This window comes from Triturus cristatus, chromosome 10 (assembly GCF_964204655.1).
Source record: "Triturus cristatus chromosome 10, aTriCri1.1, whole genome shotgun sequence".
Classification (NCBI taxonomy): domain Eukaryota; kingdom Metazoa; phylum Chordata; class Amphibia; order Caudata; family Salamandridae; genus Triturus; species Triturus cristatus.
In genome coordinates this window covers 1,096,222,003-1,096,234,183 of record NC_140593.1, presented here as the reverse complement: position 1 = coordinate 1,096,234,183, position 12,181 = coordinate 1,096,222,003, and the positions used below count along the sequence as shown (strand labels likewise).

At 46.0% G+C, this 12,181-nt stretch overlaps 1 protein-coding gene across 11 annotated transcripts in view; it reads left to right on the top strand.

Moving 5' to 3' along the window:
• LOC146796635 (uncharacterized) overlaps nt 1–12,181 on the top strand; it is a 238,682-nt gene that overhangs the window by 10,549 nt on the left and 215,952 nt on the right. The window lies entirely within an intron of this gene.

Below are 12,181 nucleotides of genomic sequence, written 5' to 3'. Positions count from 1 at the left end.
TCTACCGCTCGCATATGCCGTGAGTGTTAGGCGTTTGAGTTTACACGTGAAAGTAAATGAGGATCGGTAAACAGTTTACACGCTGTAACGTGTAGGATGTTTCTCACATTGTCCTAACACGTGAATGCAAATGTTTGACAGTTTGAAATGTGTTTCTTACCGGCGGTGGAAGGTAACCATGTGTACTTCCTAGTGTTTGACAGTTCTTTTAAGAAATGAAAATGTTTGCTGCAAGCCTTGGTTATCAAATCAGTTTACATTATGTTGCATATTAAATAAACAACATGAACACCAATACCCTGAAATAAATATTACAATGCAATCAAGAGAGCATAAATATAAACGGAAAAAAGGGTAGTGGAAGAATCATGAGTGGCAGTTCTTTTTGGGATTTAAGAGGGTGACCACAAGTGGGATTTTAAGAGGGCTGAGCAGGCTGAACATGAGTTGGATTTCTGATTACCATGACATGTTATGTTAATCGCGCTTATGGAGCGCACGGTTACCCTGGGGTGTCCGTGCGCTAAGCACTGCCTGCTGGGGAACATAAAGATGTGTACTACTGGGAAAAAAGCCATGTCTTCAACCCTTTTCTAAAGGAAAGGAGGTCCGGGGCATTCCTGAGATGAAAAGGAAGATCTTTTCATGCCCTAGAAGCACAAGTGATAAAGCTCCTGCCTCCTCAATTGACTTTTTTGAATGATGGGACTAAAACTTGTCTCCTGTCGAGCGTAGCACTCTTCCAGGGACGTACCATTGAAATTTACGCCTAAGGAAATCACGTCCTGCTCCCTTGATGGCCTTGAAGGCGGTACAAAGTGCCTTAAAGCGTACTCTTTGTTTAACCGGGAGCCTCAGTTCCTCCTTTACGGAGACAAATTTCGGAGTACCTGACCGCAATCTGGCTGCTGCATTTTGAGATCAGTTGAATCTGAAGAAAAGTCATCAAAGTTGATGAAGTTGCTAGAGGCAGTCCAATCATTTTTTGTCAGCTCCGCAAGTTTTGTAGAACTGGGAGATGTGGCCGATACCGAACTGAAATCTGTGTTTCTGTAATAGTTGATTGTACAGTTGTAGTAAAAGGTAGAAGAGATACTTCATTGTTGGTTACTGCGATCTCCCATTGGGGAGAGGATGCTCAATCAGTGATTAAAGCTTCCATCCGAACTTCCTGCATGATAGTGAGAGGATGCAGGAAACTACCCAGGAGCCACCGTGGCCTACTATTACGTATCGGCCACATAGTGTGGTTTGATCAGATCAATGGAGACTAGTCTCTGCTTTCTGCAGCCGGCAAGAGGTGCAAGAAGTACAGTTCGGACTACCTGCAACGGGCCCAGACAGGTACAGTAGCTCTGTTTAATGGGCAAATTCTTTGTCTACAATTTTCTCCCTGACCAGATTCCCAATCTTCAGGACTCAACCAGAAGCTGCCGGCCCTTCCTTCCCTTCACCAGTGGCGGTGCATTTTACTTGGATGTTGCTTTGTTTGGCCTGGAAACTGTTCCTGTAAAACATCCAGACGTTCATGTAGATCAAATGGTGTTTCAGCCACTGTGCTGAGACGGTCTAGGTCTAGGATCCACATTTTAACCCCAAACAGGATCTGATAGGGAGCCTTACCTCTCAGGGAATTGCTTGGTAGATTAAGTGCCCTCTGGACCCCATCGTTTGATGGACCCAACTGTGACTTGAGTGTTGAACCGTGGCTGTTGAAGACTGCTTTAAGTCCCGTAACTTCCCTCCACGACCAAATTTCCTGCGGGATGGTACGGGGAGGAATATTGCAGGGTCACACCCAAACTTCCCATGGCATCTTGGTAAGCCCTGATAGCGAACGCCGGATCTTGGTCAGAATGTAGTGTGCCAACTGCTTATGTCCCGATAAAGACTCTCAGAGCTCCTCCCCCCCCCCCCCCCCCCCCCAGAGCCGCACGTCGTGGGGTGCTGCTTGATGCTGCTCGCCTAGATCTCCCTGTATTCCCAGTGTCCGCTTCCACAAGCCTGCTGCCCTCTGTCCCTCTGCTCTCATTGCTTTCCTTGCTTTCTGCTACTCCCTGCGCCTGTGGCCTGTCCATTCTCCCCTGCTGTACCTACCTACTTGCCTGGTTGTGGGCGTGCGGGGGCATTAGGCAGCTCTGTCCAGCCCTGGGGCTGCTCCCCCCGCTTTCTCCCCTCCCCCCGCGAAGCCGCCTAGCGTCCGACGCTCTCGCTGCCTATTGCGGACACTGACTGGTTGAGCCCTACTGTCAGCCTCATTACCAGTGCGACCCCTCTTGAGGGGAAAAACACAGAGGTGAGGTGAGGTGAGGTTCGGCCTGGTCTCCCGGTCTTTTTCCTGAGCGGTGCGGTGAGCGGGCGGTCGTGGGCCGGTGGACAGGGGTAGGGTTATATAAATGAGCGGGGGGTGCCACGATTAAGGTTCCAATAAAAGCTGGCGCAATTTCATCGAAGTGTCAAAAGCAAAGCTAAAAACGCCATCTATCAATAGACTCGGCAGCTTCTGCAATACAAATCAAACCTGCAAGACAGTACAGAACATAAACACAGGACAATATCTACAATATTCACTCGCCGGAGACAGCATTGTTGGAATCACTAGACCACCAGACCCCTAGCTCCCCAACAGTTTGGAAGAGCAATTCTGGTGGATCCCCGGTGGACCCCTGGCAAGGGCATCTGTTCTAGCTGACCTTTAACAAGTATTTCAACTTATATAAGCCATGAGATCTGGGAAAGTTAGGAAATCTGCAGCGGCTCCTAAAAGGAGGAAACCTAAACAGTTGTCATCTGACGAGGAGCTCGACCAAGGTAGTCATGGGCCCCCAAGGGCTTGCAATGATACAGCGAACGTGGTAAAACCAAGGCCACATAGCGATGACAATAACAGTTTTGGTCATAACGGCAAGAGTAAGGACTCATCAAATACTTCGAAATCCTTGAAGTTGCTGGACTATTTTAAAAAATTCCACCTATGGCGAATACTCTTTCATATTCGCAATCACTGGAGGTAACCAGCCTCGGAGTACCGGACCAAATGGCCGAAACATTTATGCCCTCTTCACAACCCCCACCCCCACAACAGTTGCTGAAGAATACGACCAGTAAAAACTTGGCTCAACTTCGGGAAGTCTTTATTTTTGGAACCGCACAAAACGATGTAACCCCAGCCCAGTCAGAGGGGGTAATTTTAAAACAAAATCTTCAACATGATCATCCTTTACGATCGCAATCAGGTCAAACTCCCCCACCAACGGTTATGCGTAAGCAAGAAGCACGTTTGCTGCACACTCCTCCGTTGAGCCCTTTACAAAACCCAGGCCCCTCCATAGACCAAGCTCAGAATATAGAATTACTAGCTCCACTGTCATGCCAAGACCTCGCTGTATTAAAGGATCCCACAACGGTTCCTCACAGTTATTTAATTTTCCCTCAAATCCATGCGCAAAATACCCACCTCTGTAATAAAAACTTACGATCAGCTGAATTGCCCCAAACTATAAGCACACCAAAGGACCATCTGGATGCGTCAAGTCCCCAGCATATTGTATTCACACCAACCACAGCAATAACGATACCATTACCACAATTGCCCCAAAAATCAGTTCCAGATGACCAATTTTTAGCGGACTTGTCATTTTTCTTCAAAAATACTCAAAATTCTCCTAAACATATGCTAAATGTAAAGTCCAACTTAGAGGACCCTACAGCAGTTGGTGTCTGGCCCCAACTTCTCCAAACTTTTCAACAAACAGTTAATGCCTTAAATGACCATTCTGATAAACTGGATGTGCAGATAGACCTTTTGAACACCCTGGCACTTTTCACAGCAGGTATCGATAATAAACTGGACAAATTGAACAACTTAATAATAGGAGCGCAATCCTCCGCAAAGCTCGTTCAGGCGGTTTGTTGCTGTTCCCCAATCATAGACTCACTTTCGTCGCTTCCAGCCTTTCTATCAAATGTTATAGATGAAGTCAAGCTGCTGAAGGGAGCAACTCATTAACAACTCTTTGTCCACAATCGCAAATATTGCCAAATATGTCTCAAAAACAAGCTAACCCTTGGATTACAACAAAACAAGGCACCCAGCTGAGGGAGGGAATAGTTACCCTTCCAAAACAGCTAAATGAGCAGTCATTATCCGACCGACCTCAAACCGGAATAACGGGCCCGACCTGACTGAAGCAACGATCAAAAATGCTCGGTGTCCAAGCGGGCGTACAATTTGCGCAGTCCATATTGAGCAAGAGCTAGTGGCCAGTTCAGCAGCCCAGATACCCTCGATCTCGGAAGTGCAGCCAGTTCCCTTACCACCTTGCAGTAAGAGAGAGCGCAAACACCAGATTAAACACAGAAATAAAACAAGGTCTAAAACAACAGCTGCCTCGACAAACTTCTTTCCTCTCTTTGCAATAGCTCCTAATAAAAAAGCCTTAAGTGAAACTGACGCATCATCACCCTTAGTAAACCCAAGTGCAACTGAACAGAAAGGGGATCCATCCAAAACCGTCACCCAACTGACTCTGTGTAGTAATCAAGATCCAACCAAGCCAGCCACGGGAACAGTGATTGACGACTTTAGTACTGCTAAAGAAAAGCTAAGGGTGAAAATCAACGAACCAAGCTTATCAGAGACCACATCTGTGGGAATAGCAATAGAAGATCCTAGTACAGCTAAAGAAAAGCAAAGGGTGAAAAGCAACGAACCAAGCTTGTTAGAGTCTACAGCGATCGCAATTAATCCCAATCCAGTGCCTGCTTTAATTTCACCCCGGTCAGACAATTCAACGACTAAACCAAATTTTACAAAAACAATCTACAACCATAAAACACTTCTGCCAACTAATAGACAGTCTTTGAGGAAGGCCCCCCAACACCAGCCTCAACAGGAGCAGGATCTCGATGCAGGCCTGTCATTCAATAAAATCAACAAGTCAATTCAAAGCCCATGCAGCAAAGAGGACAAAAGCGATTTAAAACCTTTTTACATTATACTAGCTCCCGACTACAAATCAAAAGGCTGGCAAGATATCCTCAATAGATCCAATATAATTAAACTAGTGGATGGCACCCCGGGGTTTGCAGGCCTGGTAACCGACGACATAGAATCTATCGTATTTCTTCCACCAAGAGGCACACAACCGTCTGAGGTAACACTGGTAGCATTCAAGTCTGCCCATTGGGCAGGGGTATTTTTGGATCACAAGGCCACCCTGCGGGACTGGGGCATTCGAGTTTACCCATATTCCATCCCAGGGTACCCCCCAGCATTATTAAATCAGCAAACGCCACTTAAAGCCGGAACCCTTCGACCTGTGTCCCACTCTAGACCATACTTGATTCTAAAAAACGCGTCAGGACCTGAAGTACGTAACAAACGGACTTCAAATGTGGTCTCTAACGACGATTTACACCAAGGCTGGAGTTGGCTCCCAGCTATCTTATCAACAAAAAGATCAGAATGACCACAAGGTACAGAGTCAACTGGTCAAACACTCAATTCTCTGGAAAATATAAGCCCTCAAACATCTCTATCGGCAATGGGGCACAACCCGCAAGCAGATTCCACCTTCTTAATTTGCTCCTGGAACATCAGCGGACTTCAACAGAAAATTAGGAACTCAGATACTCACTCCTTTATTTGTAAGCACGCTGTAATAGCTCTGCAGGTAACTTGGGCTTCACAAGGCTGCCCTGTCATTGGCTATATCGATCTATGGAAACCAGCACTGAGGGACAGCCGGCACGGTCACTCAAAAGGTGGCCTGTCAATATATGTATCAACTAATCTAAAAGGCCCAATAACCCAATTAAAACTGGTTGAAGACTGGCTACTTGGGGTCAAAATCAATTCATGGCGGGAACAACGTTCACTTATTTTCCTAAACGTGTATATCAACCCAAACACACGTACAAAAAAAGTACATCTGGTACGACTAACGGAAATTATGAGCGACTTAGCCGTGGAGCACCCTGATTCAGACTGTATTGTTACTGGGGATTTTAATACCAACCTATTCCAGGGGCAACCAACAGAAACCGAGGGGCCCTTTTTATTCTCCTTGAATGAGGCAGTGTCACAAACTAAACCAGCAAATCAAGCCTATTGTGGCCTGGGATACCTCTGTGTGATGCGTTTCTATAGCGCAGGCTACCTCGTTATAAATGGAAGGTCGGAGGGCGATACCCCCACCAATTGATCCTGGACAAATGGAAAGAAATGATCCTACCTGGATTATTCCATCTGTAATTCAGCTTTGCTCCACTGTCTGGTTAGCTTTTGCATTCACCCACGATTTGAAAGTGATCATCGGCCCCAGGTCATAGCTTTCAAAACAAACCCAGTGAAGCATAAATCTGCACCCTTAACCAGCAGGGGAATATACTCCGAAAACCTAAAGCGCCTCAGATGGAGCGAAGACATCAGCCCGAAGATCCTACATGCAAGCATGGAGCTCATAAGAGGTGGAATCGACCAGGAAGCCCCCCCGATAGCGACATGGACGACGCTCTGCTTACATCTGATTAATCTTTTCCCAAAAAAACAGCATTCCCCAAGGAGACCCCTCCCGCGCCAGTTCGCACTTTCACAACAGTCGCAGCTACTTAAGAAAGCTAGAAACAATGCCTTGCGGCTACTGGTAAAAGCTCCAGGGAATAGTGAATGTTTAAAACCGTATCCAGTAGCCCAAAAGTCATTTAGGCTGGTGATCACTAAAGACAAACGGACACATGATAACCAATTCTGGTGCAAGCTAGTGTGGGAGAGTAAGAGCCGAAATTCACAAATTCTGGGCCCTAATCAACCAGTCCAACTCGAGCACATTGAGTTTTGGATCTGCCAACATCCAAGAATCAGATTGGGTTACCTTCCTCACCGACCATTTTAGACCTCCAGAATGCTTAGGAGCTACAGGAGGCAGCCCCGCAAGAGAGAAAGTAATAGATTATAACAATAAGCAGAGCAATCCTACAGAGCGCTTACATACCGACAATGAGGATCTTCAGATGCCACAAGAAACGGTCGCCACTGCTGTGTCAAGGGCTAGATCAGATGGAGCTCCGGGCCCAAACGGCCTGCCACAGATTTTTTTTTTAATCTGATGTGGCTCTCTGGTCAGGCCTACTGACAAATCTCTTTAATTTTGCTCTGAGAACTGCAACAATCCCAGATTCATGGCGGGGTGCAATAATCCAACCTATTTATAAATCAGGTTCCCGTGCCTCTCCCAATAATTACAGACTCCTCGCACTGCTGGGACATTGAGGCAAAGCATTATGCGGGCCTCCTGTTGGAGGAGTTGAGCCTATGGGCAAAGGACCACAAACTGATACCAATTAATCAAACATGTTTTATTGCCAACTCCGGGACGATGACCAATCTATTAGCACTGTCAACTATCGTCGACAAAGCACTCTCCACATCTAGATCAGTATTCTGCTGTTTTGTCGACTTTAAAGCAGTGTTTGCCAGGGTTTCGAGGGCTGCCTTATGGGAAAAGCTGAGGAAATGGGGGATCCCTGATAAACTTTTGGAGGCAATCCTACAACTCCACTCCAGTACTTGGGTCAGGGTGAAGTTTGGGTCCGGCACGCATCTCTCCCGGAAAATCTCGACATCAAGAGGCGTGAAGCAGGGATGCATGCTGGCCCCCATGCTTTTTAACCTGTTCATAGCGGACTTGTCAACTTCACTGGATGACACTAACAGTCACCCCCCAAAGGTAGGAGGTACGGCACTAAGTAATCTTTTATATGCCGACGACCTGGTTCTCTTTAGCCTCACTAGGGTCGGGCTGCAAAGGCTCCTCGATAAACTGTACACCTATACGACCATGAACCAACTAGAGGTTAACTTAAAGAAAACACAAGTTGTCCCATTTGGTCGGAAATGGCACACTGTTGGAGGATGGTCATATAACAACATAAGCCTTGTCGTAGGACACTCGTACAAGTACCTAGGTGTCCATTTGGACTCTAGGGGTAATCTTATTAAACATCGTAACGAGATCGCAGTTAAAGCTATGACCCTTGCGGTGTCATTAGCTAAGCTCTCGAAAAATATCTCCGGCCCAACTCTCTTACCACTCTTAGATGTTCTGAGAGCAAAAATTGGCCCTACTTTATCATACGGCATAGAGATATTCAGGGGCAAGCTGAATACTGCCTTAAATCAACATACGACCAAAATTTATAAAAAAGGTACTACATTTGCCAAACTCCGCATCCACAGCCCAGGTAAGATTAGAGCTAGGGATTATGATGTTTCTAACATCGGTACATATTTTAAACTCTGTCATAAATTGAGGCAAGCGGACTTAGGCACATTAGAAACCTTAGTCTGGTTAGAAATCACCCAGAAAAACCCTGGAGGTACGTTTGGTTGTCTTTTCAAGGACCATATCCATCAAATGTCGGCGAGTGAGCTATGGGCCCTCAACCCCAGTTGGGCAGCATTTAAAACTGGCATCAAAAAATGTGTGAGAATGAGTTCTCTCATAATGGATAAGGCACTCCTTACCAAACACAGTTATGCTTGGGCCCTTGTAAATTCATACAGACGGCTAGCCCCTGCCACCTACCTGTCTTGCACATATTCATTGTATCTAAAACGCAGTTTTATGGCAATCAGAATGGGTGACTGGCGTTTCCTGCAAGATTTGCCCCCTTGGCGACGCACGTCGGAAAATGTAATCTGTAGAGCGTGTGGCAAGACAGCTGAAACTCTGTTACATGTGGTTTGTCTTTGCCCAGCCTTTAATTCTCAACGCAGGTGCAAACTCAAATTAGAGTGGAATAGGCTGGGTGTTCGGACATGTAGGCAAGCCATTATCGCGGCCATGAACCCCGAAAATACAGATTTAAACCTGGGTTTAATAACTTTTATTCAGCAAGCATATCGTAATTTTATGCAAAAGAGGCCTTGCTAATAAAATTTTAGGGAAGATGAAATGAAATGATTATCATGCTCTGCAATCTGATAGGTCAACTCATCAAATTGTATTCCAAAGAACACTGCCTTGTTTTTAATATGTATGTTGTATTTTTATAGTCAGCGTAACAAAAAAAAATGTCTGAAGAGTTTTGTACATTACTTTTTAAACGTCTGCTACTGTCCAAATGTCATTGAATCAGGTGGTTCAGGATGCAGAAGATCTCTACTTTTATTATGGTTACTGAACTGCTGCTTGCTTTTTTGTATTTTAAAACAGTTGGTTTGTAATGTGAATTTTGTAATTTCTTTTAAAGATATCTGTGTTATATCTAAATAAAGATTATTACTCCGACTCTCAGATCCTTTATAACAGTTCGGGTGTCAGCCGACCTCTGTGGCCATACCCATAGGAATCAAGAGCAAGAATCCCCTGCATCCAAGATATACTTGTAAGCCTCATCTGGTGACAAAGGGCTGCACCGGTCCGGGTAAACACAAACCAGAGGCTTGTTTGAAATCCGTAGAGCTGTCTGTGGTGGACGTGCCACAGTGGAACCCTTGATCTGCTTGCAGATGTTGCATTTGACAACAAAGTCCTTGGTCTGTTTGTAAAGACCTGGCAACCAGTAGCGTTGCTGCAATAGTGAAATATAAGCAGCCACCCCTGCGTTTGCAAATAAGATCCTCCTGTGCAGCTGGAATTAAACCTAGCCTGTGGGCTGATTTTGGTATTACTCTATTCCCCCACTCCAGGAAAATGAGCATTGCGTACCAAAACGTTGATGACTCGATGTGTGGATTACATGAGTCTGTGGCAAGCAATATTTCGACTTTGCCACCTGTTCTTGAAGCATCTTGAACTTGATTGTGCACCCTTTTGAGTCTATGAATCCTTTGTGGCTTCAGTAGTGTAGATATTCATTATAGGACTAGACACAGTAATGTGACTCACACACTATTATCTGGATCTGTATTCTCCAGTGAAAGCATTAGAGTCCTAAATTCAGCTGACTGTACAGTGCAATCACCAAGTGACTGTGCGTAGGTTTTCTCCGGATGGAATTCTCTAACCCGCATGCACCCCTTCACGGCAGCGCATGCTGCTTGATAGTGGTTCTTTGTCCCTACGGCAGGCTGTGCAGAACATCCGTATATATGATCTAATCATACTGATCTAGTGGCATTATTTCATTAGACCAGTGGTTCCCAATCTGTGCGCCACGGCACCCCAGTGCCCCATTAAAAAGTAGCCAGGGGCACCGCGAAAAGATGTGCACCAAGCACACCGTTTGGAAACTACTGACTGATAAACAATTTTAAGGGTAATACCAGGGGGTGGAGGGCATCATGCTGCAGACAGGGATTTTTAATCAGTGGCAGCTTTATTCTTGCAGTTCAAAAGCTGGAGTTCCAGAGGCCGGAAAAGTGCAAGCGCTGTAGCACATTCATTAGCAGTTCAGGCAGAGCCTTTCTGGGGAGGAGGATGGGGCCTGAGTGGGAAACACAAGATAGGCAAGCAGATAGATGGGGCTGCCGGGATGTAGGTCAGTGTGCCTGGAATGAGACTCGAAGAGATACTGAATAAGGAAATAAAACATCCTGCAGCAATGAATGTAAAAGTAAACATTTGCAGACAGCCTGATTTTACACACAATGGCCCTTGATAATGATTTATAGCGCCTGGGAGCCACCTCAGGTTCAGCGCTGCTGGCACAAGTGGGCAGTTGAAAACTCCTGGCTAATAGCAGCGTTCTCCAAGTTAGACATATTATGGAAAAATATCTCAGTAGTTGCCTGCTGCTAAGAGCTGTGTAAAACCTGTGGGTTAGAGCGATTTTGGGAAGACTAACCCTGGATTAAAATGCAAACGGTGAGCATTTGCTTCTCTAATTTATGTTTTGAGCGCAATACTTGACTGTCTGCTGCTATTAGTCATTAACATGACATTTGCTATTTGTTTTATTTATGTCCTCCTTGTATGGACCTTGTAGTGTGTGCTCCCCTCTGGGTATAGGCCCCACCACCCACTCACTGATCTTCATTTCCTGACATGCCCGTGACTACTGAACTTTGACTTTGTCTTCCTAATTTTCTATTTTGCAAATTTTAAACACAACGGGGCTGTGCAAGCACAGTGATTGCTGTTCAGTCTTTTATCTAGACATGTGCACTCAGACATATCCAGCACCTCCCTCCTGATGTGCGCCACAGATTGTTTGGAACCAAACCACTTGTTAGAGTTTGCACAGTGTCACCCCAATAGTACATGGATATTTTTGTTAGGTCTCGCTGAGCCAGCGCATGCGATGCTCTGCGAGAAATTTAGTGTGTGGGTTTTCAAAGTGCTACCACAGGCTTTTGGTGGCCTAGCGCTTGCGTTCACGCGCGCAGCCGCCATGTGGGTTTCTGTCAAGGCTCATTAAGCCATGCGTGCCTCAATGAGCTTTCACTTTCGTGCTTGTTTGATTAGTTTCCCTTTCCCCTGTGAGCAGCAGCCTGGCCGGGTGCCAGCTGCATACCTCAAGTTCCAGTGTGCGCGCACCGCGCTAGTTTTTTTAGCTTTGAACAGTTCTAGGTCACCAGCATGTGGCGGCAGCTTTCTTTACCGTAAGTGCACTTTGGACACATCCTAGGCTTGCTGTTCGGTCTGTTCCTGCTCTTGGCCTTTTCACTCCTGCACTCCCACTCGGTTTTGTGGCTGTAACACGAGCGAGCCCGCTAGAGCAGCTGACCTCCAATAAAAGCTGCTTAATGGCCTCTGCTTCCGCCGGCCCCACATACCACCACTGATGGCCACTGCCTTTCACCCGACCGGGACAAGCCGATTTCATCGCTTAATTTACTTGTTATATCTCAACAGCTCAGACTGATTTTCCTTTACACATGTACAAGAGCTATTGATAACTTGTATTTGTGAGTCGTAAAACGCGGTGAAAAAGGGGACAAAACAACTGCAGCAATGTGAAACTACTTTTGTTGTTGGCGTTCTGCAAATCTCTGGGAAGGTTTGAGGTCTGGACTCCTCGGCTCTCTGGTTCTAATGCAGTCAAATTGCAGCGGCGATGGAGGATTCTGTGGCAGTGGATTCCTTCGCTTGGTGCTGGTGTCCTACGTCAGGACAAAGGAGGCTGCCACTCCTCCACTCAAAGTAACTCGAACAAATGTCTTGCCAGCCTCATGGATGAGCAAATCACCCTTCCACCCAACGTACACTTTCTCCTGCTTCACCATCACTGCACA